General features: G+C 35.7%; 20 non-coding genes across 20 annotated transcripts; all 20 read right to left on the reverse strand.

The window, feature by feature from the left end:
- Nucleotides 1–99: 99 nt before the first annotated feature.
- Nucleotides 100–181, reverse strand: TRNAS-UGA (transfer RNA serine (anticodon UGA)). The gene has a single exon. It is a non-coding gene; the product is annotated as a tRNA-Ser (tRNA).
- A 1,080-nt stretch (nucleotides 182–1,261) lies between these two features.
- Nucleotides 1,262–1,342, reverse strand: TRNAS-UGA (transfer RNA serine (anticodon UGA)). The gene has a single exon. It is a non-coding gene; the product is annotated as a tRNA-Ser (tRNA).
- A 1,081-nt stretch (nucleotides 1,343–2,423) lies between these two features.
- TRNAS-UGA (transfer RNA serine (anticodon UGA)) lies at nucleotides 2,424–2,504 on the reverse strand. Its single transcript has one exon. It is a non-coding gene; the product is annotated as a tRNA-Ser (tRNA).
- A 1,080-nt stretch (nucleotides 2,505–3,584) lies between these two features.
- TRNAS-UGA (transfer RNA serine (anticodon UGA)) lies at nucleotides 3,585–3,665 on the reverse strand. The gene has a single exon. It is a non-coding gene; the product is annotated as a tRNA-Ser (tRNA).
- Nucleotides 3,666–4,745: 1,080 nt separating this feature from the next.
- Nucleotides 4,746–4,827, reverse strand: TRNAS-UGA (transfer RNA serine (anticodon UGA)). Its single transcript has one exon. It is a non-coding gene; the product is annotated as a tRNA-Ser (tRNA).
- A 1,080-nt stretch (nucleotides 4,828–5,907) lies between these two features.
- On the reverse strand, nucleotides 5,908–5,989 carry TRNAS-UGA (transfer RNA serine (anticodon UGA)). Its single transcript has one exon. It is a non-coding gene; the product is annotated as a tRNA-Ser (tRNA).
- Nucleotides 5,990–7,059: 1,070 nt separating this feature from the next.
- On the reverse strand, nucleotides 7,060–7,141 carry TRNAC-ACA (transfer RNA cysteine (anticodon ACA)). Its single transcript has one exon. It is a non-coding gene; the product is annotated as a tRNA-Cys (tRNA).
- A 1,080-nt stretch (nucleotides 7,142–8,221) lies between these two features.
- On the reverse strand, nucleotides 8,222–8,303 carry TRNAS-UGA (transfer RNA serine (anticodon UGA)). The gene has a single exon. It is a non-coding gene; the product is annotated as a tRNA-Ser (tRNA).
- Nucleotides 8,304–10,545: 2,242 nt separating this feature from the next.
- TRNAS-UGA (transfer RNA serine (anticodon UGA)) lies at nucleotides 10,546–10,627 on the reverse strand. Its single transcript has one exon. It is a non-coding gene; the product is annotated as a tRNA-Ser (tRNA).
- Nucleotides 10,628–12,999: 2,372 nt separating this feature from the next.
- Nucleotides 13,000–13,081, reverse strand: TRNAS-UGA (transfer RNA serine (anticodon UGA)). The gene has a single exon. It is a non-coding gene; the product is annotated as a tRNA-Ser (tRNA).
- A 1,080-nt stretch (nucleotides 13,082–14,161) lies between these two features.
- Nucleotides 14,162–14,243, reverse strand: TRNAS-UGA (transfer RNA serine (anticodon UGA)). The gene has a single exon. It is a non-coding gene; the product is annotated as a tRNA-Ser (tRNA).
- Nucleotides 14,244–15,323: 1,080 nt separating this feature from the next.
- On the reverse strand, nucleotides 15,324–15,405 carry TRNAS-UGA (transfer RNA serine (anticodon UGA)). The gene has a single exon. It is a non-coding gene; the product is annotated as a tRNA-Ser (tRNA).
- A 1,079-nt stretch (nucleotides 15,406–16,484) lies between these two features.
- Nucleotides 16,485–16,566, reverse strand: TRNAS-UGA (transfer RNA serine (anticodon UGA)). The gene has a single exon. It is a non-coding gene; the product is annotated as a tRNA-Ser (tRNA).
- Nucleotides 16,567–17,646: 1,080 nt separating this feature from the next.
- Nucleotides 17,647–17,728, reverse strand: TRNAS-UGA (transfer RNA serine (anticodon UGA)). Its single transcript has one exon. It is a non-coding gene; the product is annotated as a tRNA-Ser (tRNA).
- A 1,080-nt stretch (nucleotides 17,729–18,808) lies between these two features.
- On the reverse strand, nucleotides 18,809–18,890 carry TRNAS-UGA (transfer RNA serine (anticodon UGA)). Its single transcript has one exon. It is a non-coding gene; the product is annotated as a tRNA-Ser (tRNA).
- Nucleotides 18,891–19,969: 1,079 nt separating this feature from the next.
- On the reverse strand, nucleotides 19,970–20,051 carry TRNAS-UGA (transfer RNA serine (anticodon UGA)). Its single transcript has one exon. It is a non-coding gene; the product is annotated as a tRNA-Ser (tRNA).
- A 1,080-nt stretch (nucleotides 20,052–21,131) lies between these two features.
- On the reverse strand, nucleotides 21,132–21,213 carry TRNAS-UGA (transfer RNA serine (anticodon UGA)). The gene has a single exon. It is a non-coding gene; the product is annotated as a tRNA-Ser (tRNA).
- A 1,080-nt stretch (nucleotides 21,214–22,293) lies between these two features.
- On the reverse strand, nucleotides 22,294–22,375 carry TRNAS-UGA (transfer RNA serine (anticodon UGA)). Its single transcript has one exon. It is a non-coding gene; the product is annotated as a tRNA-Ser (tRNA).
- Nucleotides 22,376–23,455: 1,080 nt separating this feature from the next.
- Nucleotides 23,456–23,537, reverse strand: TRNAS-UGA (transfer RNA serine (anticodon UGA)). Its single transcript has one exon. It is a non-coding gene; the product is annotated as a tRNA-Ser (tRNA).
- A 1,080-nt stretch (nucleotides 23,538–24,617) lies between these two features.
- TRNAS-UGA (transfer RNA serine (anticodon UGA)) lies at nucleotides 24,618–24,699 on the reverse strand. The gene has a single exon. It is a non-coding gene; the product is annotated as a tRNA-Ser (tRNA).
- Nucleotides 24,700–25,928: the final 1,229 nt, after the last annotated feature.

A 25,928-nucleotide genomic window follows, 5' to 3' on the forward strand; every position in this document is an offset into this window, starting at 1 on the left:
AGTTAAACTTTGGGAAATGTAAAAGCTACTTTAGTTTCACGGAAAATAAAGTTATCAAGGACAAATGAGCTTAGCTTTCTACATGCATAAAAAGCAGTACGTAGCTGGCAGGATTTGAACCTGCACGGGGTAACCCCAATGGATTTCAAGTCCATCGCCTTAACTACTTGGCCACAACTACCTGACATCAATTGGATGGTGCTACTTGGAAATCAAAACATTTTTCCTGTTGGCAGAAATATCTGATACATTTTATTTTAATTTGCTTCAATATTAATATGTAAACTTTGTGAAATATAATAGCTAGTATAGTTTAATGTCAAATATAGGTGTCAAGGACTTTTGATCTTGTACTAAATTAATTAGAAATCAGAGCCTTTAACATCACACCATGACAACACTAGTGCTCATGAACTGTATTGTACATTTTACGGACATTTTATCAAATAATAATCATTTAAAATATATTAGGTTTTTCATTGGTCTATTCCACAGGTTCTCAAACTCGGTTCTCAGAACCCCACACAGTGCATGTTTTGCAGGTCTCCGCGCAGAACCACAAGTAAATAATTAGCTCCACAAGTGGACTTTTTAAAATGTGTCAGTGAGTAATTAATACACCTATGCACCTGCTGGGTTACCTGCAAAACATACACTGTGTGGGGTCCTGAGGACTGAGTTTGAGAACTTATGGTTTATTCCTTAATAAAGTTTGGAATTATAACAACTGACACTGCACAATTAATAGTTTGTTGATTACCAGACATTATTTCTTACCTTTCATTACATCTCTACAGCTGTAAGTCCAGATAGAAAGAATCTGCATGCATAAGTTGCCACTGGGAAACATTTATACAAGGTCACCAGCATGTACATAGAATGCAGGAAGACACTGTCTGAGATTATATGGTTTAAAAAGAAGTCCATTGTAAAACAGGATATATATGTAGGTGAGCTAAGCTGAGATTGAGAACTCAATTCTTAAACATAACATGCTTTGATTCTCTTCATCTTGAATGCATTTCGTTTTTAAACCAGCTTGAAAAGCAAATGGATTTTGAGTCCATCACCTTAATCACTCGGCCACAACTACCTTAATGTTGTTTCACTGACAAGCTGTGTGCAAAATCAATGTTTTCCTTTTTTGGTAGCTTTTACAGTAAGTTATACTTTGGGAAATGTAAAAGCTACTTTAGTTTCATGGAAAATAAAGTTATCAAGGACAAATGAGCTTAGCTTTCTACATGCATAAAAAGCAGTACGTAGCTGGCAGGATTTGAACCTGCGCGGGAAACCCCAATGGATTTCAAGTCCATCGCCTTAACCACTCGGCCACAACTACCTGACCTCAATTGGATGGTGCTACTTGGAAATCAAAACATTTTTCCTGTTGGCAGAAATATCTGATACATTTTATTTTAATTTGCTTCAATATTAATATGTAAACTTTGTGAAATATAATAGCTAGTATAGTTTAATGTCAAATATAGGTGTCAAGGACTTTTGATCTTGTACTAAATTAATTAGAAATCAGAGCCTTTAACATCACACCATGCCAACACTAGTGCTCATGAACTGTATTGTACATTTTACGGACATTTTATCAAATAATAATCAATTAAAATATATTAGGTTTTTCATTGGTCTATTCCACAGGTTCTCAAACTCGGTTCTCAGAACCCCACACAGTGCATGTTTTGCAGGTCTCCTCGCAGAACCACAAGTAAATAATTAGCTCCACAAGTGGACTTTTTAAAATGTGTCAGTGAGTAATTAATACACCTATGCACCTGCTGGGTTACCTGCAAAACATACACTGTGTAGGGGTCCTGAGGACTGAGTTTGAGAACTTATGGTCTATTCCTTAATAAAGTTTGGAATTATAACAACTGACACTGCACAATTAATAGTTTGTTGATTACCAGACATTATTTCTTACCTTTCATTACATCTCTACAGCTGTAAGTCCAGATAGAAAGAATCTGCATACATAAGTTGCCACTGGGAAACATTTATACAAGGTCACCAGCATGTACATAGAATGCAGGAAGACACTGTCTGAGATTATATGGTTTAAAAAGAAGTCCATTGTAAAACAGGATATATATGTAGGTGAGCTAAGCTGAGATTGAGAACTCAATTCTTAAACATAACATGCTTTGATTCTCTTCATCTTGAATGCATTTCGTTTTTAAACCAGCTTGAAAAGCAAATGGATTTTGAGTCCATCACCTTAATCACTCGGCCACAACTACCTTAATGTTGTTTCACTGACAAGCTGTGTGCAAAATCAATGTTTTCCTTTTTTGGTAGCTTTTACAGTAAGTTATACTTTGGGAAATGTAAAAGCTACTTTAGTTTCATGGAAAATAAAGTTATCAAGGACAAATGAGCTTAGTTTTCTACATGCATAAAAAGCAGTACGTAGCTGGCAGGATTTGAACCTGCGCGGGAAACCCCAATGGATTTCAAGTCCATCGCCTTAACCACTCGGCCACAACTACCTGACCTCAATTGGATGGTGCTACTTGGAAATCAAAACATTTTTCCTGTTGGCAGAAATATCTGATACATTTTATTTTAATTTGCTTCAATATTAATATGTAAACTTTGTGAAATATAATAGCTAGTATAGTTTAATGTCAAATATAGGTGTCAAGGACTTTTGATCTTGTACTAAATTAATTAGAAATCAGAGCCTTTAACATAACACCATGCCAACACTAGTGCTCATGAACTGTATTGTACATTTTACGGACATTTTATCAAATAATAACCAATTAAAATATATTAGGTTTTTCATTGGTCTATTCCACAGGTTCTCAAACTCGGTTCTCAGAACCCCACACAGTGCATGTTTTGCAGGTCTCCTCGCAGAACCACAAGTAAATAATTAGCTCCACAAGTGGACTTTTTAAAATGTGTCAGTGAGTAATTAATACACCTATGCACCTGCTGGGTTACCTGCAAAACATACACTGTGTGGGGTCCTGAGGACTGAGTTTGAGAACTTATGGTCTATTCCTTAATAAAGTTTGGAATTATAACAACTGACACTGCACAATTAATAGTTTGTTGATTATCAGACATTATTTCTTACCTTTCATTACATCTCTACAGCCGTAAGTCCAGATAGAAAGAATCTGCATGCAAAAGTTGCCACTGAGAAACATTTATACAAGGTCACAAGCATGTACATAGAATGCAGGAAGATACTGTCTGAGATTATATGGTTTAAAAAGAAGTCCATTGTAAAACAGGATATATATGTAGGTGAGCTAAACTGAGATTGAGAACTCAATTCTTAAACATAACATGCTTTGATTCTCTTCATCTTGAATGCATTTCGTTTTTAAACCAGCTTGAAAAGCAAATGGATTTCGAGTCCATCAACTTAACCACTCGGCCACAACTACCTTAATGTTGTTTCATTGACAAGCTGTGTGCAAAATCAATGTTTTCCTATTTTGGTAGCTTTTACATTAAGTTAAACTTTGGGAAATGTAAAAGCTACTTTACTTTCATGGAAAATAAAGTTATCAAGAACAAATGAGCTTAGCTTTCTACATGCATAAAAAGCAGTACGTAGCTGGCAGGATTTGAACCTGCGCGGGAAACCCCAATGGATTTCAAGTCCATTGCCTTAACCAATCGGACACAACTACCTGACCTCAAATGGATGGTGCTACTTGGAAATCAAAACATTTTTTCCTGTTGGCAGAAATATCTGATACATTTTATTTTAATTTGCTTCAATATTAATATGTAAACTTTGTAAAATATAATAGCTAGTATAGTTTAATGTCAAATATAGGTGTCAAGGACTTTTGATCTTGTACCAAATTAATTAGAAATCAGAGCCTTTAACATCACACCATGCCAACACTAGTGCTCATGAACTGTATTGTACATTTTACGGACATTTTATCAAATAATAATCATTTAAAATATATTAGGTTTTTCATTGGTCTATTCCACAGGTTCTCAAACTCGGTTCTCAAAACCCCACACAGTGCATGTTTTGCAGGTCTCCGCGCAGAACCGCAAGTAAATAATTAGCTCCACAAGTGGACTTTTTAAAATATGTCAGTGAGTAATTAATACACATATGCACCTGCTGGGTTACCTGCAAAACATACACTGTGTGTGGTCCTGAGGACTGAGTTTGAGAATTTATGGTCAATCCCTAATAAAGTTTGGAATTATAACAACTGACACTGCACAATTAATAGTTTGTTGATTACCAGACATTATTTCTTACCTTTCATTACATCTCTACAGCTGTAAGTCCAGATAGAAAGAATCTGCATGCATAAGTTGCCACAGGGAAACGTTTATACAAGGTCACAAGCATGTACATAGAATGCAGGAAGACACTGTCTGAGATTATATGGCTTAAAAAGAAGTCCATTGTAAAACAGGATATATATGTAGGTGAGCTAAACTGAGATTGAGAACTCAATTCTTAAACATAACATGCTTTGATTCTCTTCATCTTGAATGCATTTCGTTTTTAAACCAGCTTAAAAAGCAAATGGATTTTGAGTCCATCACCTTAACCACTCGGCGACAACTACCTTAATGTTGTTTCACTGACAAGCTGTGTGCAAAATCAATGTTTTCCTTTTTTGGTAGCTTTTACAGTAAGTTATACTTTGGGAAATGTAAAAGCTACTTTAGTTTCATGGAAAATAAAGTTATCAAGGACAAATGAGCTTAGCTTTCTACATGCATAAAAAGCAGTACGTAGCTGACAGGATCTGAACCTGCACAGGGAAACCCCAATAGATTTCAAGTCTATCGCCTTAACCACTCGGCCACAACTACCTGACCTCAATTGGAAGGTGCTACTTGGAAATCAAAACATTTTTCCTGTTGGCTGAAATATCTGATACATTTTATTTTCATTTGCTTCAATATTAATATGTAAACTTTGTGAAATATAATAGCTAGTATAGTTTAATGTCAAAAATTGGTGTCAAGGACTTTTGATCTTGTACTAAATTAATTAGAAATCAGAGCCTTTAACATCACACCATGCCAACACTAGTGCTCATGAACTGTATTGTGCATTTTACGGACATTTTATCAAATAATAATCATTTAAAATATATTAGGCTTTTCATTGGTCTATTCCACGGGTTCTCAAACTCGGTTCTCAGAACCCCAAACAGTGCATGTTTTGCAGGTCTCCTCGCAGAACCACAAGTAAATAATTAGCTCCACAAGTGGACTTTTTAAAATGTGTCAGTGAGTAATTAATACACCTATGCACCTGCTGGGTTACCTGCAAAACATACACTGTCTGGGGTTCTGAGGACTGAGTTTGAGAACTTATGGTCTATTCCTTAATAAAGTTTGGAATTATAACAACTGACACTGCACAATTAATAATTTGTTGATTACCAGACATTATTTCTTACCTTTCATTACATCTCTACAGCTGTAAGTCCAGATAGAAAGAATCTGCATGCATAAGTTGCCACTGGGAAACATTTATACAAGGTCACAAGCATGTACATAGAATGCAGGAAGACACTGTCTGAGATTATATGGTTTAAAAAGAAGTCCATTGTAAAACAGGATATATATGTAGGTGAGCTAAGCTGAGATTGAGAACTCAATTCTTAAACATAACATGCTTTGATTCTCTTCATCTTGAATGCATTTCGTTTTTAAACCAGCTTGAAAAGCAAATGGATTTCGAGTCCATCAACTTAACCACTCGGCCACTACTACCTTAATGTTGTTTCACTGACCAGCTGTGTGCAAAATCAATGTTTTCCTTTTTTGGTAGCTTTTACAGTAAGTTATACTTTGGGAAATGTAAAAGCTACTTTAGTTTCATGGAAAATAAAGTTATCAAGGACAAATGAGCTTAGCTTTCTACATGCATAAAAAGCAGTACGTAGCTGGCAGGATTTGAACCTGCGCGGGGAAACCCCAATGGATTTCAAGTCCATTGCCTTAACCACTCGGACACAACTACCTGACCTCAAATGGATGGTGCTACTTGGAAATCAAAACATTTTTCCTGTTGGCAGAAATATCTGATACATTTTATTTTAATTTGCTTCAATATTAATATGTAAACTTTGTAAAATATAATAGCTAGTATAGTTTAATGTCAAATATAGGTGTCAAGGACTTTTGATCTTGTACTAAATTAATTAGAAATCAGAGCCTTTAACATCACACCATGCCAACACTAGTGCTCATGAACTGTATTGTGCATTTTACGGACATTTTATCAAATAATAATCATTTAAAATATATTAGGTTTTTCATTGGTCTATTCCACGGGTTCTCAAACTCGGTTCTCAGAACCCCACACAGTGCATGTTTTGCAGGTCTCCTCGCAGAACTACAAGTAAATAATTAGCTCCACAAGTGGACTTTTTAAAATGTGTCAGTGAGTAATTAATACACATATGCACCTGCTGGGTTACCTGCAAAACATACACTGTGTGGGGTCCTGAGGACTGAGTTTGAGAACTTATGGTCTATTCCTTAATAAAGTTTGGAATTAGAACAACTGACACTGCACAATTAATAGTTTGTTAATTACCAGACATTATTTCTTACCTTTCATTACATCTCTACAGCTGTAAATCCAGATAGAAAGAATCTGCATGCATAAGTTGTCACTGGGAAACATTTATACAAGGTCACAAGCATGTACATAGAATGCAGGAAAACACAGTCTGAGATTATATGGTTTAAAAAGAAGTCCATTGTAAAACAGGATATATATGTAGGTGAGCTAAGCTGAGATTGATAACTCAATTCTTAAACATAACATGCTTTGATTCTCTTCATCTTGAATGCATTTCGTTTTTAAACCAGCTTGAAAAGCAAATGGATTTTGAGTCCATCACCTTAACCACTCGGCCACAACTACCTTAATGTTGTTTCATTGACAAGCTGTGTGCAAAATCAATGTTTTTCTTTTTTGGTAGCTTTTACAGTAAGTTAAACTTTGGGAAATGTAAAAGCTACTTTAGTTTCACGGAAAATAAAGTTATCAAGGACAAATGAGCTTAGCTTTCTACATGCATAAAAAGCTAGCAGGATTTGAACTTGCGCGGGGTAACCCCAATGGATTTGTAGTCCATCGCCTTAACCACTCGGCCACAACTACCTGACCTCAATTGGATGGTGCTACTTGGAAATCAAAACATTTTTCCTGTTGGCAGAAATATCTGATACATTTTATTTTAATTTGCTTCAATATAAATATGTAAACTTTGTGAAATATAATAGCTAGTATAGTTTAATGTCAAATATAGGTGTCAAGGACTTTTGATCATGTACTAAATTAATTAGAAATCAGAGCCTTTAACATCACACCATGCCAACACTAGTGCTCATGAACTGTATTGTACATTTTACGGACATTTTATCAAATAATAATCATTTAAAATATATTAGGTTTTTCATTGGTCTATTCCACAGGTTCTCAAACTCGGTTCTCAGAACCCCACACAGTGCATGTTTTGTAGGTCTCCTCGCAGAACCACAAGTAAATAATTAGCTCCACAAGTGGACTTTTTAAAATGTGTCAGTGAGTAATTAATACACCTATGCACCTGCTGGGTTACCTGCAAAACATACACTGTGTGGGGTCCTGAGGACTGAGTTTGAGAATTTATGGTCTATTCCTTAATAAAGTTTGGAATTATAACAACTGACACTGCACAATTAATAGTTTGTTGATTACCAGACATTTGTTCTTACCTTTCATTATATCTCTACAGCTGTAAGTCCAGATAGAAAGAATCTGCATGCATAAGTTGCCACTGGGAAACATTTATACAAGGTCACAAGCATGTACATAGATTGCAGGAAGACACTGTCTGAGATTATATGGTTTAAAAAGAAGTCCATTGTAAAACAGGATATATATGTAGGTGAGCTAAGCTGAGATTGAGAACTCAATTCTTAAACATAACATGCTTTGATTCTTTTCATCTTGAATGCATTTCGTTTTTAAACCAGCTTGAAAAGCAAATGGATTTTGAGTCCATCACCTTAACCACTCTGCCACAACTACCTTAATGTTGTTTCATTGACAAGCTGTGTGCAAAATCAATGTTTTCCTATTTTGGTAGCTTTTACATTAAGTTAAACTTTGGGAAATGTAAAAGCTACTTTAGTTTCATGGAAAATAAAGTTATCAAGGACAAATGAGCTTAGCTTTCTACATGCATAAAAAGCAGTACGTAGCTGGCAGGATCTGAACCTGCGCGGGGAAACCCCAATAGATTTCAAGACCATCGCCTTAACCACTCGGACACAACTACCTGACCTCAATTGGAAGGTGCTACTTGGAAATCAAAACATTTTTCCTGTTGGCAGAAATATCTGATACATTTTATTTTCATTTGCTTCAATATTAATATGTAAACTTTGTGAAATATAATAGCTAGTATAGTTTAATGTCAAATATTGGTGTCAAGGACTTTTGATCTTGTACTAAATTAATTAGAAATCAGAGCCTTTAACATCACACCATGCCAACACTAGTGCTCATGAACTGTATTGTACATTTTACGGACATTTTATCAAATAATAATCATTTAAAATATATTAGGTTTTTCATTGGTCTATTCCACAGGTTCTCAAACTCGGTTCTCAGAACCCCACACAGTGCATGTTTTGCAGGTCTCCTCGCAGAACCACAAGTAAATAATTAGCTCCACAAGTGGACTTTTTAAAATGTGTCAGTGAGTAATTAATACACATATGCACCTGCTGGGTTACCTGCAAAACATACACTGTGTGGGGTCCTGAGGACTGAGTTTGAGAACTTATGGTCTATTCCTTAATAAAGTTTGGAATTAGAACAACTGACACTGCACAATTAATAGTTTGTTGATTACCAGACATTATTTCTTACCTTTCATTACATCTCTACAGCTGTAAATCCAGATAGAAAGAATCTGCATGCATAAGTTGCCACTGGGAAACATTTATACAAGGTCACAAGCATGTACATAGAATGCAGGAAGACACTGTCTGAGATTATATGGTTTAAAAAGAAGTCCATTGTAAAACAGGATATATATGTAGGTGAGCTAAACTGAGATTGAGAACTCAATTCTTAAACATAACATGCTTTGATTCTCTTCATCTTGAATGCATTTCGTTTTTAAACCAGCTTGAAAAGCAAATGGATTTTGAGTCCATCACCTTAACCACTCGGCCACAACTACCTTAATGTTGTTTCACTGACAAGCTGTGTGCAAAATCAATGTTTTCCTTTTTTGGTAGCTTTTACAGTAAGTTATACTTTGGGAAATGTAAAACCTACTTTAGTTTCATGGAAAATAAAGTTATCAAGGACAAATGAGCTTAGCTTTCTACATGCATAAAAAGCAGTACAAAGCTGGCAAGATTTGAACCTGCGCGGGGAAAACACAATGGATTTCAAGTCCATCGCCTTAACCACTCGGCCACAACTACCTGACCTCAATTGGATGGTGCTACTTGGAAATCAAAACATTTTTCCTGTTGGCAGAAATATCTGATACATTTTATTTTAATTTGCTTCAATATTAATATGTAAACTTTGTGAAATATAATAGCTAGTATAGTTTAATGTCAAATATAGGTGTCAAGGACTTTTGATCTTGTACTAAATTAATTAGAAATCAGAGCCTTTAACATCACACCATGCCAACACTAGTGCTCATGAACTGTATTGTACATTTTACGGACATTTTATCAAATAATAATCATTTAAAATATATTAGGTTTTTCATTGGTCTATTCCACAGGTTCTCAAACTCGGTTCTCAGAACCCCACACAGTGCATGTTTTGCAGGTCTCCTCGCAGAACCACAAGTAAATAATTAGCTCCACAAGTGGACTTTTTAAAATGTGTCAGTGAGTAATTAATACACCTATGGACCTGCTGGGTTACCTGCAAAACATACACTGTGTGGGGTCCTGAGGACTGAGTTTGAGAACTTATGGTCTATTCCTTAATAAAGTTTGGAATTAGAACAACTGACACTGCACAATTAATAGTTTGTTGATTACCAGACATTATTTCTTACCTTTCATTACATCTCTACAGCTGTAAGTCCAGATAGAAAGAATCTGCATGCATAAGTTGCCACTGGGAAACATTTATACAAGGTCACAAGCATGTACATAGAATGCAGGAAGACACTGTCTGAGATTATATGGTTTAAAAAGAAGTCCATTGTAAAACAGGATATATATGTAGGTGAACTAAGCTGAGATTGAGAACTCAATTCTTAAACATAACATGCTTTGATTCTCTTCATCTTGAATGCATTTCGTTTTTAAACCAGCTTGAAAAGCAAATGGATTTTGAGTCCATCACCTTAACCACTCGGCCACAACTACCTTAATGTTGTTTCACTGACAAGCTGTGTGCAAAATCAATGTTTTCCTTTTTTGGTAGCTTTTACAGTAAGTTATACTTTGGGAAATGTAAAAGCTACTTTAGTTTCATGGAAAATAAAGTTATCAAGGACAAATGAGCTTAGCTTTCTACATGCATAAAAAGCAGTTCGTAGCTGGCAGGATTTGAACCTGTGCAGGGAAACCCCAATGGATTTCAAATCCATCGCCTTAACCACTCAGCCACAACTACCTTAATGTTGTTTCACTGACAAGCTGGGTGCAAAATCAATGTTTTCCTTTTTTGGTAGCTTTTACAGTAAGTTATACTTTGGGAAATGTAAAAGCTACTTTAGTTTCATGGAAAATAAAGTTATCAAGGACAAATGAGCTTAGCTTTCTACATGCATAAAAAGCGGTACGTAGCTGGCAGGATTTGAACCTCCATCGCCTTAACCACTCGGCCACAACTACCTGACCTCAATTGGATAATGCTACTTGGAAATCAAAACATTTTTCCTGTTGGCAGAAATATCTGATACATTTTATTTTAATTTGCTTCAATATTAATATGTAAACTTTGTGAAATATAATAGCTAGTATAGTTTAATGTCAAATATAGGTGTCAAGGACTTTTGATCTTGTACTAAATTAATTAGAAATCAGAGCCTTTAACATCACACCATGCCAACACTAGTGCTCATGAACTGTATTGTACATTTTACGGACATTTTATCAAATAATAATCATTTAAAATATATTAGGTTTTTCATTGGTCTATTCCACAGGTTCTCAAACTCGGTTCTCAGAACCCCACACAGTGCATGTTTTGCAGGTCTCCTCGCAGAACTACAAGTAAATAATTAGCTCCACAAGTGGACTTTTTAAAATGTGTCAGTGAGTAATTAATACACCTATGCACCTGCTGGGTTACCTGCAAAACATACACTGTGTGGGGTCCTGAGGACTGAGTTTGAGAACTTATGGTCTATTCCTTAATAAAGTTTGGAATTATAACAACTGACACAGCTGCAAGTCCAGATAGAAAGAATCTGCATGCATAAGTTGCCACTGGGAAACATTTATACAAGGTCACAAGCATGTACATAGAATGCAGGAAGACACTGTCTGAGATTATATGGTTTAAAAAGAAGTCCATTGTAAAACAGGATATATATGTAGGTGAGCTAAACTGAGATTGAGAACTCAATTCTTAAACATAACATGCTTTGATTCTCTTCATCTTGAATGCATTTCGTTTTTAAACCAGCTTGAAAAGCAAATGGATTTTGAGTCCATCACCTTAACCACTCGGCCACAACTACCTTAATGTTGTTTCACTGACAAGCTGGGTGCAAAATCAATGTTTTCCTTTTTTGGTAGCTTTTACAGTAAGTTATACTTTGGGAAATGTAAAAGCTACTTTAGTTTCATGGAAAATAAAGTTATCAAGGACAAATGAGCTTAGCTTTCTACATGCATAAAAAGCGGTACGTAGCTGGCAGGATTTGAACCTCCATCGCCTTAACCACTCGGCCACAACTACCTGACCTCAATTGGATGGTGCTACTTGGAAATCAAAACATTTTTCCTGTTGGCAGAAATATCTGATACATTTTATTTTAATTTGCTTCAATATTAATATGTAAACTTTGTGAAATATAATAGCTAGTATAGTTTAATGTCAAATATAGGTGTCAAGGACTTTTGATCTTGTACTAAATTAATTAGAAATCAGAGCCTTTAACATCACACCATGCCAACACTAGTGCTCATGAACTGTATTGTACATTTTACGGACATTTTATCAAATAATAATCATTTAAAATATATTAGGTTTTTCATTGGTCTATTCCACAGGTTCTCAAACTCGGTTCTCAGAACCCCACACAGTGCATGTTTTGCAGGTCTCCTCGCAGAACCACAAGTAAATAATTAGCTCCACAAGTGGACTTTTTAAAATGTGTCAGTGAGTAATTAATACACCTATGGACCTGCTGGGTTACCTGCAAAACATACACTGTGTGGGGTCCTGAGGACTGAGTTTGAGAACTTATGGTCTATTCCTTAATAAAGTTTGGAATTAGAACAACTGACACTGCACAATTAATAGTTTGTTGATTACCAGACATTATTTCTTACCTTTCATTACATCTCTACAGCTGTAAGTCCAGATAGAAAGAATCTGCATGCATAAGTTGCCACTGGGAAACATTTATACAAGGTCACAAGCATGTACATAGAATGCAGGAAGACACTGTCTGAGATTATATGGTTTCAAAAGAAGTCCATTGTAAAAAAGGATATATATGTAGGTGAGCTAAACTGAGATTGAGAACTCAATTCTTAAACATAACATGCTTTGATTCTCTTCATCTTGAATGCATTTCGTTTTTAAACCAGCTTGAAAAGCAAATGGATTTTGAGTCCATCACCTTAACCACTCGGCCACAACTACTTTAATGTTGTTTCACTGACAAGCTGGGTGCAAAATCAATGTTTTCCTTTTTGGTAGCTTTTACAGTAAGTTATACTTTGGGAAATGTAAAAGCTACTTTAGTTTCATGGAAAATAAAGTTATCAAGGACAAATGAGCTTAGCTTTCTACATGCATAAAAAGCGGCACGTAGCTGGCAGGATTTGAACCTGCACGTGGAAACCACAGTGGATTTCAAGTCCATCGCCTTAACCACTCGGCCACAACTACCTGACCTCAATTGGATGGTGCTACTTGGAAATCAAAACATTTTTCCTGTTGGCAGAAATATCTGATACATTTTATTTTTATTTGCTTCAATATTAATATGTAAACTTTGTGAAATATAATAGCTAGTATAGTTTAATGTCAAATATAGGTGTCAAGGACTTTTGATCTTGTACTAAATTAATTAGAAATCAGAGCCTTTAACATCACACCATGTCAACACTAGTGCTCATGAACTGTATTGTACATTTTATAGACATTTTATCAAATAATAATCATTTAAAATATATTAGGTTTTTCATTGGTCTATTCCACAGGTTCTCAAACTCGGTTCTCAGAACCCCACACAGTGCATGTTTTGCAGATCTCCTCGCAGAACCACAAGTAAATAATTAGCTCCACAAGTGGACTTTTTAAAATGTGTCAGTGAGTAATTAATACACATATGCACCTGCTGGGTTACCTGCAAAACATACACTGTGTGGGGTTCTGAGGACTGAGTTTGAGAACTTATGGTCTATTCCTTAATAAAGTTTGGAATTATAACAACTGACACTGCACAATAAATAGTTTGTTGATTACCAGACATTATTTCTTACCTTTCATTACATCTCTACAGCTGTAAGTCCAGATAGAAAGAATCTGCATGCATAAGTTGCCACTGGGAAACATTTATACAAGGTCACAAGCATGTACATAGAAAGCAGGAAGACACTGTCTGAGATTATATGGTTTAAAAAGAAGTCCATTGTAAAACAGGATATATATGTAGGTGAGCTAAGCTGAGATTGAGAACTCAATTCTTAAACATAACATGCTTTGATTCTCTTCATCTTGAATGCATTTCGTTTTTAAACCAGCTTGAAAAGCAAATGGATTTTGAGTCCATCACCTTAACCACTCGGCCACAACTACCTTAATGTTGTTTTACTGACAAGCTGTGTGCAAAATCAATGTTTTCCTTTTTTGGTAGCTTTTACAGTAAGTTATACTTTGGGAAATGTAAAACCTACTTTAGTTTCATGGAAAATAAAGTTATCAAGGACAAATGAGCTTAGCTTTCTACATGCATAAAAAGCAGTACGTAGCTAGCAGGATTTGAACCTGCGCGGAGAAACCACAATGAATTTCAAGTTCATCGCCTTAACCACTCGGCCACAACTACCTGACCTCAATTGGATGGTGCTACTTGGAAATCAAAACATTTTTCCTGTTGGCAGAAATATCTGATACATTTTATTTTAATTTGCTTCAATATTAATATGTAAACTTTGTGAAATATAATAGCTAGTATAGTTTAATGTCAAATATAGGTGTCAAGGACTTTTGATCTTGTACTAAATTAATTAGAAATCAGAGCCTTTAACATTACACCATGCCAACACTAGTGCTCATGAACTGTATTGTGCATTTTACGGACATTTTATCAAATAATAATAATTTAAAATAAATTAGGTTTTTCATTGGTCATTTCCACAGGTTCTCAAACTTGGTTCTCAGAACCCCACACAGTGCATGTTTTGCAGGTCTCCTCGCAGAACCACAAGTAAATAATTAGCTCCACAAGTGGACTTTTTAAAATGTGTCAGTGAGTAATTAATACACCTATGCACTTGCTGGGTTACCTGCAAAACATACACTGTGTGGGGTCCTGAGGACTGAGTTTGAGAACTTATGGTCTATTCCTTAATAAAGTTTGGAATTATAACAACTGACACTGCACAATTAATAGTTTGTTGATTACCAGACATTATTTCTTACCTTTCATTACATCTCTACAGCTGTAAGTCCAGATAGAAAGAATCTGCATGCATAAGTTGCCACTGGGAAACATTTATACAAGGTCACAAGCATGTACATAGAATGCAGGAAGACACTGTCTGAGATTATATGGTTTAAAAAGAAGTCCATTGTAAAATAGGATATATATGTAGGTGAGCTAAACTGAGATTGAGAACTCAATTCTTAAACATAACATGCTTTGATTCTCTTCATCTTGAATGCATTTCGTTTTTAAACCAGCTTGAAAAGCAAATGGATTTTGAGTCCATCACCTTAACCACTCGGCCAAAACTACCTTAATGTTGTTTCACTGACAAGCTGTGTGCAAAATCAATGTTTTCCTTTTTTGGTAGCTTTTACAGTAAGTTAAACTTTGGGAAATGTAAAAGCTACTTTAGTTTCATGGAAAATAAAGTTATCAAGGACAAATGAGCTTAGCTTTCTACATGCATAAAAAGCAGTACATAGCTGGCAGGATTTGAACCTGCGCGGGGAAACCCCAATGGATTTCAAGTCCATTGCCTTAACCACTCGGCCACAACTACCTGACCTCAATTGGATGGTGCTACTTGGAAATCAAAACATTTTTCCTGTTGGCAGAAATATCTGATACATTTTATTTTAATTTGCTTCAATATTAATATGTAAACTTTGTGAAATATAATAGCTAGTATAGTTTAATTTCAAATATAGGTGTCAAGGACTTTTGATCTTGTACTAAATTAATTAGAAATCAGAGCCTTTAACATCACACCATGCCAACACCAGTACTCATGAACTGTATTGTACATTTTACGGACATTTTATCAAATAATAATCATTTAAAATATATTAGGTTTTTCATTGGTCTATTCCACAGGTTCTCAAACTCGGTTCTCAGAACCCCACACAGTGCATGTTTTGCAGGTCTCCTCGCAGAACCACAAGTAAATAATTAGCTCCACAAGTGGACTTTTTAAAATGTGTCAGTGAGTAATTAATACACCTATGCACCTGCTGGGTTACCTGCAAAACATACACTGTGTGGGGTCCTGAGGACTAAGTTTGAGAACTTATGGTCTATTCCTTAATAAAGTTTGGAATTATAACAACTGACACTGTACAATTAATAGTTTGTTGATTACCAGACATTATTTCTTACCTTTCATTACATCTCTACAGCTGTAAGTCCAGATAGAAAGAATCTGCATGCATAAGTTGCCACTGGGAAACATTTATACAAGGTCACAAGCATGTACATAGAATGCAGGAAGACACTGTCTGAGATTATATGGTTTCAAAAGAAGTCCATTGTAAAAAAGGATATATATGTAGGTGAGCTAAACTGAGATTGAGAACTCAATTCTTAAACATAACATGCTTTGATTCTCTTCATCTTGAATGCATTTCGTTTTTAAACCAGCTTGAAAAGCAAATGGATTTTGAGTCCATCACCTTAACCACTCGGCCACAACTACTTTAATGTTGTTTCACTGACAAGCTGGGTGCAAAATCAATGTTTTCCTTTTTGGTAGCTTTTACAGTAAGTTATACTTTGGGAAATGTAAAAGCTACTTTAGTTTCATGGAAAATAAAGTTATCAAGGACAAATGAGCTTAGCTTTCTACATGCATAAAAAGCGGCACGTAGCTGGCAGGATTTGAACCTGCACGTGGAAACCACAGTGGATTTCAAGTCCATCGCCTTAACCACTCGGCCACAACTACCTGACCTCAATTGGATGGTGCTACTTGGAAATCAAAACATTTTTCCTGTTGGCAGAAATATCTGATACATTTTATTTTAATTTGCTTCAATATTAATATGTAAACTTTGTGAAATATAATAGCTAGTATAGTTTAATGTCAAATATAGGTGTCAAGGACTTTTGATCTTGTACTAAATTAATTAGAAATCAGAGCCTTTAACATCACACCATGTCAACACTAGTGCTCATGAACTGTATTGTACATTTTATAGACATTTTATCAAATAATAATCATTTAAAATATATTAGGTTTTTCATTGGTCTATTCCACAGGTTCTCAAACTCGGTTCTCAGAACCCCACACAGTGCATGTTTTGCAGATCTCCTCGCAGAACCACAAGTAAATAATTAGCTCCACAAGTGGACTTTTTAAAATGTGTCAGTGAGTAATTAATACACATATGCACCTGCTGGGTTACCTGCAAAACATACACTGTGTGGGGTTCTGAGGACTGAGTTTGAGAACTTATGGTCTATTCCTTAATAAAGTTTGGAATTATAACAACTGACACTGCACAATAAATAGTTTGTTGATTACCAGACATTATTTCTTACCTTTCATTACATCTCTACAGCTGTAAGTCCAGATAGAAAGAATCTGCATGCATAAGTTGCCACTGGGAAACATTTATACAAGGTCACAAGCATGTACATAGAAAGCAGGAAGACACTGTCTGAGATTATATGGTTTAAAAAGAAGTCCATTGTAAAACAGGATATATATGTAGGTGAGCTAAGCTGAGATTGAGAACTCAATTCTTAAACATAACATGCTTTGATTCTCTTCATCTTGAATGCATTTCGTTTTTAAACCAGCTTGAAAAGCAAATGGATTTTGAGTCCATCACCTTAACCACTCGGCCACAACTACCTTAATGTTGTTTTACTGACAAGCTGTGTGCAAAATCAATGTTTTCCTTTTTTGGTAGCTTTTACAGTAAGTTATACTTTGGGAAATGTAAAACCTACTTTAGTTTCATGGAAAATAAAGTTATCAAGGACAAATGAGCTTAGCTTTCTACATGCATAAAAAGCAGTACGTAGCTAGCAGGATTTGAACCTGCGCGGAGAAACCACGATGAATTTCAAGTCCATCGCCTTAACCACTCGGCCACAACTACCTGACCTCAATTGGATGGTGCTACTTGGAAATCAAAACATTTTTCCTGTTGGCAGAAATATCTGATACATTTTATTTTAATTTGCTTCAATATTAATATGTAAACTTTGTGAAATATAATAGCTAGTATAGTTTAATGTCAAATATAGGTGTCAAGGACTTTTGATCTTGTACTAAATTAATTAGAAATCAGAGCCTTTAACATTACACCATGCCAACACTAGTGCTCATGAACTGTATTGTGCATTTTACGGACATTTTATCAAATAATAATAATTTAAAATAAATTAGGTTTTTCATTGGTCATTTCCACAGGTTCTCAAACTTGGTTCTCAGAACCCCACACAGTGCATGTTTTGCAGGTCTCCTCGCAGAACCACAAGTAAATAATTAGCTCCACAAGTGGACTTTTTAAAATGTGTCAGTGAGTAATTAATACACCTATGCACTTGCTGGGTTACCTGCAAAACATACACTGTGTGGGGTCCTGAGGACTGAGTTTGAGAACTTATGGTCTATTCCTTAATAAAGTTTGGAATTATAACAACTGACACTGCACAATTAATAGTTTGTTGATTACCAGACATTATTTCTTACCTTTCATTACATCTCTACAGCTGTAAGTCCAGATAGAAAGAATCTGCATGCATAAGTTGCCACTGGGAAACATTTATACAAGGTCACAAGCATGTACATAGAATGCAGGAAGACACTGTCTGAGATTATATGGTTTAAAAAGAAGTCCATTGTAAAATAGGATATATATGTAGGTGAGCTAAACTGAGATTGAGAACTCAATTCTTAAACATAACATGCTTTGATTCTCTTCATCTTGAATGCATTTCGTTTTTAAACCAGCTTGAAAAGCAAATGGATTTTGAGTCCATCACCTTAACCACTCGGCCAAAACTACCTTAATGTTGTTTCACTGACAAGCTGTGTGCAAAATCAATGTTTTCCTTTTTTGGTAGCTTTTACAGTAAGTTAAACTTTGGGAAATGTAAAAGCTACTTTAGTTTCATGGAAAATAAAGTTATCAAGGACAAATGAGCTTAGCTTTCTACATGCATAAAAAGCAGTACATAGCTGGCAGGATTTGAACCTGCGCGGGGAAACCCCAATGGATTTCAAGTCCATTGCCTTAACCACTCGGCCACAACTACCTGACCTCAATTGGATGGTGCTACTTGGAAATCAAAACATTTTTCCTGTTGGCAGAAATATCTGATACATTTTATTTTAATTTGCTTCAATATTAATATGTAAACTTTGTGAAATATAATAGCTAGTATAGTTTAATTTCAAATATAGGTGTCAAGGACTTTTGATCTTGTACTAAATTAATTAGAAATCAGAGCCTTTAACATCACACCATGCCAACACCAGTACTCATGAACTGTATTGTACATTTTACGGACATTTTATCAAATAATAATCATTTAAAATATATTAGGTTTTTCATTGGTCTATTCCACAGGTTCTCAAACTCGGTTCTCAGAACCCCACACAGTGCAAGTTTTGCAGGTCTCCTCGCAGAACCACAAGTAAATAATTAGCTCCACAAGTGGACTTTTTAAAATGTGTCAGTGAGTAATTAATACACCTATGCACCTGCTGGGTTACCTGCAAAACATACACTGTGTGGGGTCCTGAGGACTGAGTTTGAGAACTTATGGTCTATTCCTTAATAAAGTTTGTAATTATAACAACTGACACTGTACAATTAATAGTTTGTTGATTACCAGACATTATTTCTTACCTTTCATTACATCTCTACAGCTGTAAGTCCAGATAGAAAGAATCTGCATGCATAAGTTGCCACTGGGAAACATTTATACAAGGTCACAAGCATGTACATAGAATGCAGGAAGACACTGTCTGAGATTATATGGTTTCAAAAGAAGTCCATTGTAAAAAAGGATATATATGTAGGTGAGCTAAACTGAGATTGAGAACTCAATTCTTAAACATAACATGCTTTGATTCTCTTCATCTTGAATGCATTTCGTTTTTAAACCAGCTTGAAAAGCAAATGGATTTTGAGTCCATCACCTTAACCACTCGGCCACAACTACTTTAATGTTGTTTCACTGACAAGCTGGGTGCAAAATCAATGTTTTCCTTTTTGGTAGCTTTTACAGTAAGTTATACTTTGGGAAATGTAAAAGCTACTTTAGTTTCATGGAAAATAAAGTTATCAAGGACAAATGAGCTTAGCTTTCTACATGCATAAAAAGCGGCACGTAGCTGGCAGGATTTGAACCTGCACGTGGAAACCACAGTGGATTTCAAGTCCATCGCCTTAACCACTCGGCCACAACTACCTGACCTCAATTGGATGGTGCTACTTGGAAATCAAAACATTTTTCCTGTTGGCAGAAATATCTGATACATTTTATTTTAATTTGCTTCAATATTAATATGTAAACTTTGTGAAATATAATAGCTAGTATAGTTTAATGTCAAATATAGGTGTCAAGGACTTTTGATCTTGTACTAAATTAATTAGAAATCAGAGCCTTTAACATCACACCATGTCAACACTAGTGCTCATGAACTGTATTGTACATTTTATAGACATTTTATCAAATAATAATCATTTAAAATATATTAGGTTTTTCATTGGTCTATTCCACAGGTTCTCAAACTCGGTTCTCAGAACCCCACACAGTGCATGTTTTGCAGATCTCCTCGCAGAACCACAAGTAAATAATTAGCTCCACAAGTGGACTTTTTAAAATGTGTCAGTGAGTAATTAATACACATATGCACCTGCTGGGTTACCTGCAAAACATACACTGTGTGGGGTTCTGAGGACTGAGTTTGAGAACTTATGGTCTATTCCTTAATAAAGTTTGGAATTATAACAACTGACACTGCACAATAAATAGTTTGTTGATTACCAGACATTATTTCTTACCTTTCATTACATCTCTACAGCTGTAAGTCCAGATAGAAAGAATCTGCATGCATAAGTTGCCACTGGGAAACATTTATACAAGGTCACAAGCATGTACATAGAAAGCAGGAAGACACTGTCTGAGATTATATGGTTTAAAAAGAAGTCCATTGTAAAACAGGATATATATGTAGGTGAGCTAAGCTGAGATTGAGAACTCAATTCTTAAACATAACATGCTTTGATTCTCTTCATCTTGAATGCATTTCGTTTTTAAACCAGCTTGAAAAGCAAATGGATTTTGAGTCCATCACCTTAACCACTCGGCCACAACTACCTTAATGTTGTTTTACTGACAAGCTGTGTGCAAAATCAATGTTTTCCTTTTTTGGTAGCTTTTACAGTAAGTTATACTTTGGGAAATGTAAAACCTACTTTAGTTTCATGGAAAATAAAGTTATCAAGGACAAATGAGCTTAGCTTTCTACATGCATAAAAAGCAGTACGTAGCTAGCAGGATTTGAACCTGCGCGGAGAAACCACAATGAATTTCAAGTCCATCGCCTTAACCACTCGGCCACAACTACCTGACCTCAATTGGATGGTGCTACTTGGAAATCAAAACATTTTTCCTGTTGGCAGAAATATCTGATACATTTTATTTTAATTTGCTTCAATATTAATATGTAAACTTTGTGAAATATAATAGCTAGTATAGTTTAATGTCAAATATAGGTGTCAAGGACTTTTGATCTTGTACTAAATTAATTAGAAATCAGAGCCTTTAACATTACACCATGCCAACACTAGTGCTCATGAACTGTATTGTGCATTTTACGGACATTTTATCAAATAATAATAATTTAAAATAAATTAGGTTTTTCATTGGTCATTTCCACAGGTTCTCAAACTTGGTTCTCAGAACCCCACACAGTGCATGTTTTGCAGGTCTCCTCGCAGAACCACAAGTAAATAATTAGCTCCACAAGTGGACTTTTTAAAATGTGTCAGTGAGTAATTAATACACCTATGCACTTGCTGGGTTACCTGCAAAACATACACTGTGTGGGGTCCTGAGGACTGAGTTTGAGAACTTATGGTCTATTCCTTAATAAAGTTTGGAATTATAACAACTGACACTGCACAATTAATAGTTTGTTGATTACCAGACATTATTTCTTACCTTTCATTACATCTCTACAGCTGTAAGTCCAGATAGAAAGAATCTGCATGCATAAGTTGCCACTGGGAAACATTTATACAAGGTCACAAGCATGTACATAGAATGCAGGAAGACACTGTCTGAGATTATATGGTTTAAAAAGAAGTCCATTGTAAAATAGGATATATATGTAGGTGAGCTAAACTGAGATTGAGAACTCAATTCTTAAACATAACATGCTTTGATTCTCTTCATCTTGAATGCATTTCGTTTTTAAACCAGCTTGAAAAGCAAATGGATTTTGAGTCCATCACCTTAACCACTCGGCCAAAACTACCTTAATGTTGTTTCACTGACAAGCTGTGTGCAAAATCAATGTTTTCCTTTTTTGGTAGCTTTTACAGTAAGTTAAACTTTGGGAAATGTAAAAGCTACTTTAGTTTCATGGAAAATAAAGTTATCAAGGACAAATGAGCTTAGCTTTCTACATGCATAAAAAGCAGTACATAGCTGGCAGGATTTGAACCTGCGCGGGGAAACCCCAATGGATTTCAAGTCCATTGCCTTAACCACTCGGCCACAACTACCTGACCTCAATTGGATGGTGCTACTTGGAAATCAAAACATTTTTCCTGTTGGCAGAAATATCTGATACATTTTATTTTAATTTGCTTCAATATTAATATGTAAACTTTGTGAAATATAATAGCTAGTATAGTTTAATTTCAAATATAGGTGTCAAGGACTTTTGATCTTGTACTAAATTAATTAGAAATCAGAGCCTTTAACATCACACCATGCCAACACCAGTACTCATGAACTGTATTGTACATTTTACGGACATTTTATCAAATAATAATCATTTAAAATATATTAGGTTTTTCATTGGTCTATTCCACAGGTTCTCAAACTCGGTTCTCAGAACCCCACACAGTGCATGTTTTGCAGGTCTCCTCGCAGAACCACAAGTAAATAATTAGCTCCACAAGTGGACTTTTTAAAATGTGTCAGTGAGTAATTAATACACCTATGCACCTGCTGGGTTACCTGCAAAACATACACTGTGTGGGGTCCTGAGGACTAAGTTTGAGAACTTATGGTCTATTCCTTAATAAAGTTTGGAATTATAACAACTGACACTGTACAATTAATAGTTTGTTGATTACCAGACATTATTTCTTACCTTTCATTACATCTCTACAGCTGTAAGTCCAGATAGAAAGAATCTGCATGCATAAGTTGCCACTGGGAAACATTTATACAAGGTCACAAGCATGTACATAGAATGTAGGAAGACACTGTCTGAGATTATATGGTTTAAAAAGAAGTCCATTGTAAAACAGGATATATATGTAGGTGAGCTAAGCTGAGATTGAGAACTCAATTCTTAAACATAACATGCTTTGATTCTCTTCATCTTGAATGCTTTTCATTTTTAAACCAGCTTGAAAAGCAAATGGATTTTGAGTCCATCACCTTAACCACTCGGCCACAACTACCTTAATGTTATTTCACTGACAAGCTGTGTGCAAAATCAATGTTTTCCTTTTTTGGTAGCTTTTACAGTAAGTTATACTTTGGGAAATGTAAAACCTACTTTAGTTTCATGGAAAATAAAGTTATCAAGGACAAATGAGCTTAGCTTTCTACATGCATAAAAAGCAGTATGTAGCTAGCAGGATTTGAACCTGCGCGGAGAAACCACAATGGATTTCAAGTCTATCGCCTTAACCACTAGGCCACAACTACCTGACCTCAATTAGATGGTGCTACTTGGAAATCAAAACATTTTTCCTGTTGGCAGAAATATCTGATACATTTTATTTTAATTTGCTTCAATATTAATATGTAAACTTTGTGAAATATAATAGCTAGTATAGTTTAATGTCAAATATAGGTGTCAAGGACTTTTGATCTTGTACTAAATTAATTAGAAATCAGAGCCTTTAACATTACACCATGCCAACACTAGTGCTCATGAACTGTATTGTGCATTTTACGGACATTTTATCAAATAATAATAATTTAAAATAAATTAGGTTTTTCATTGGTCAATTCCACAGGTTCTCAAACTTGGTTCTCAGAACCCCACACAGTGCATGTTTTGCAGGTCTCCTCGCAGAACCACAAGTAAATAATTAGCTCCACAAGTGGACTTTTTAAAATGTGTCAGTGAGTAATTAATACACCTATGCACTTGCTGGGTTACCTGCAAAACATACACTGTGTGGGGTCCTGAGGACTGAGTTTGAGAACTTATGGTCTATTCCTTAATAAAGTTTGGAATTATAACAACAGACACTGCACAATTAATAGTTTGTTGATTACCAGACATTATTTCTTACCTTTCATTACATCTCTACAGCTGTAAGTCCAGATAGAAAGAATCTGCATGCATAAGTTGCCACTGGGAAACATTTATACAAGGTCACAAGCATGTACATAGAATGCAGGAAGACACTGTCTGAGATTATATGGTTTAAAAAGAAGTCCATTGTAAAACAGGATATATATGTAGGTGAGCTAAGCTGAGATTGAGAACTCAATTCTTAAACATAACATGCTTTGATTCTCTTCATCTTGAATGCATTTTGTTTTTAAACCAGCTTGAAAGGCAAATGGATTTCGAGTCCATCACCTTAACCACTCGGCCACAACTACCTTAATGTTGTTTCACTGACAAGCTATGTGCAAAATCAATGTTTTCCTTTTTTGGTAGCTTTTACAGTAAGTTAAACTTTGGGAAATGTAAAAGCTACTTTAGTTTCATGGAAAATAAAGTTATCAAGGACAAATGAGCTTAGCTTTCTACATGCATAAAAAGCAGTATGTAGCTGGCAGGATTTGAACCTGTGCGGGGAAATACCAAAGGATTTCAAGTCCATCGCCTTAACCACTCGGCCACAACTACCTGACCTCAATTGGATGGTGCTACTTGGAAATCAAAACATTTTTCCTGTTGGCAGAAATATCTGATACATTTTATTTTAATTTGCTTCAATATTAATATGTAAACTTTGTGAAATATAATAGCTAGTATAGTTTAATTTCAAATATAGGTTTCAAGGACTTTTGATCTTGTACTAAATTAATTAGAAATCAGAGCCTTTAACATCACACCATGCCAACACCAGTGCTCATGAACTGTATTGTACATTTTACGGACATTTTATCAAATAATAATCATTTAAAATATATTAGGTTTTTCATTGGTCTATTCCACAGGTTCTCAAACTCGGTTCTCAGAACCCCACACAGTGCATGTTTTGCAGGTCTCCTCGCAGAACCACAAGTAAATAATTAGCTCCACAAGTGGACTTTTTAAAATGTGTCAGTGAGTAATTAATACACATATGCACCTGCTGGGTTACCTGCAAAACATACACTGTGTGGGGTCCAGAGGACTGAGTTTGAGATCTTATGGTCTGTTCCTTAATAAAGTTTGGAATTAGAACAACTTACACTGCACAATTAATAGTTTGTTGATTACCAGACATTATTTCTTACCTTTCATTACATCTCTACAACTGTAAATCCAGATAGAAAGAATCTGCATGCACAAGTTGCCACTGAGAAACATTTATACAAGGTCACAAATAAGCATGTACATAGAATGCTGGAAGACACTGTCTGAGATTATCTGGTTTAAAAAGAAGTCCATTGTAGACTTCCGGTTCCGGCTTCATGGAGACCTGAGCTCCGTTTTGAGCTCCGTCCCCCGCTCCCCATCAGACACCTTTTACTAGGCTTTTAAAGCCTCGTTTGGAGCCCGGAGTCCTCCTGCAGTGACCTTGCACCCCCGTAGCCAATATGGACCGCTTTTTAGCACCGCTGACGCCGCAACCCCAAACGGACCAGCAGCAGCAGCAGCCGCCGCAGCCTCCACGCCAGGAGAAGCGCCGGGCTGCAGGGACCATGCAGGCAGACTCTGCAGTGGAGAGTGCACCCCCTCTGCATAAAAAATCCGCGGCCGAAGGACCTGGGGGACACGTGAGTGCGGGCTGCGATGCCCCTGTGACATACTCAGAGGTGGTGGCAGCCATTACAGCTACCATGACTCCCCTTCTATACAAAGCAGTAGCTGATATCACTAGTCAGCTACAACATTTGACCCACAGGGTTTCTAACACGGAACAACAG

This window comes from Pseudophryne corroboree, chromosome 11 (genome assembly GCF_028390025.1).
Source record: "Pseudophryne corroboree isolate aPseCor3 chromosome 11, aPseCor3.hap2, whole genome shotgun sequence".
Classification (NCBI taxonomy): Eukaryota; Metazoa; Chordata; class Amphibia; order Anura; family Myobatrachidae; genus Pseudophryne; species Pseudophryne corroboree.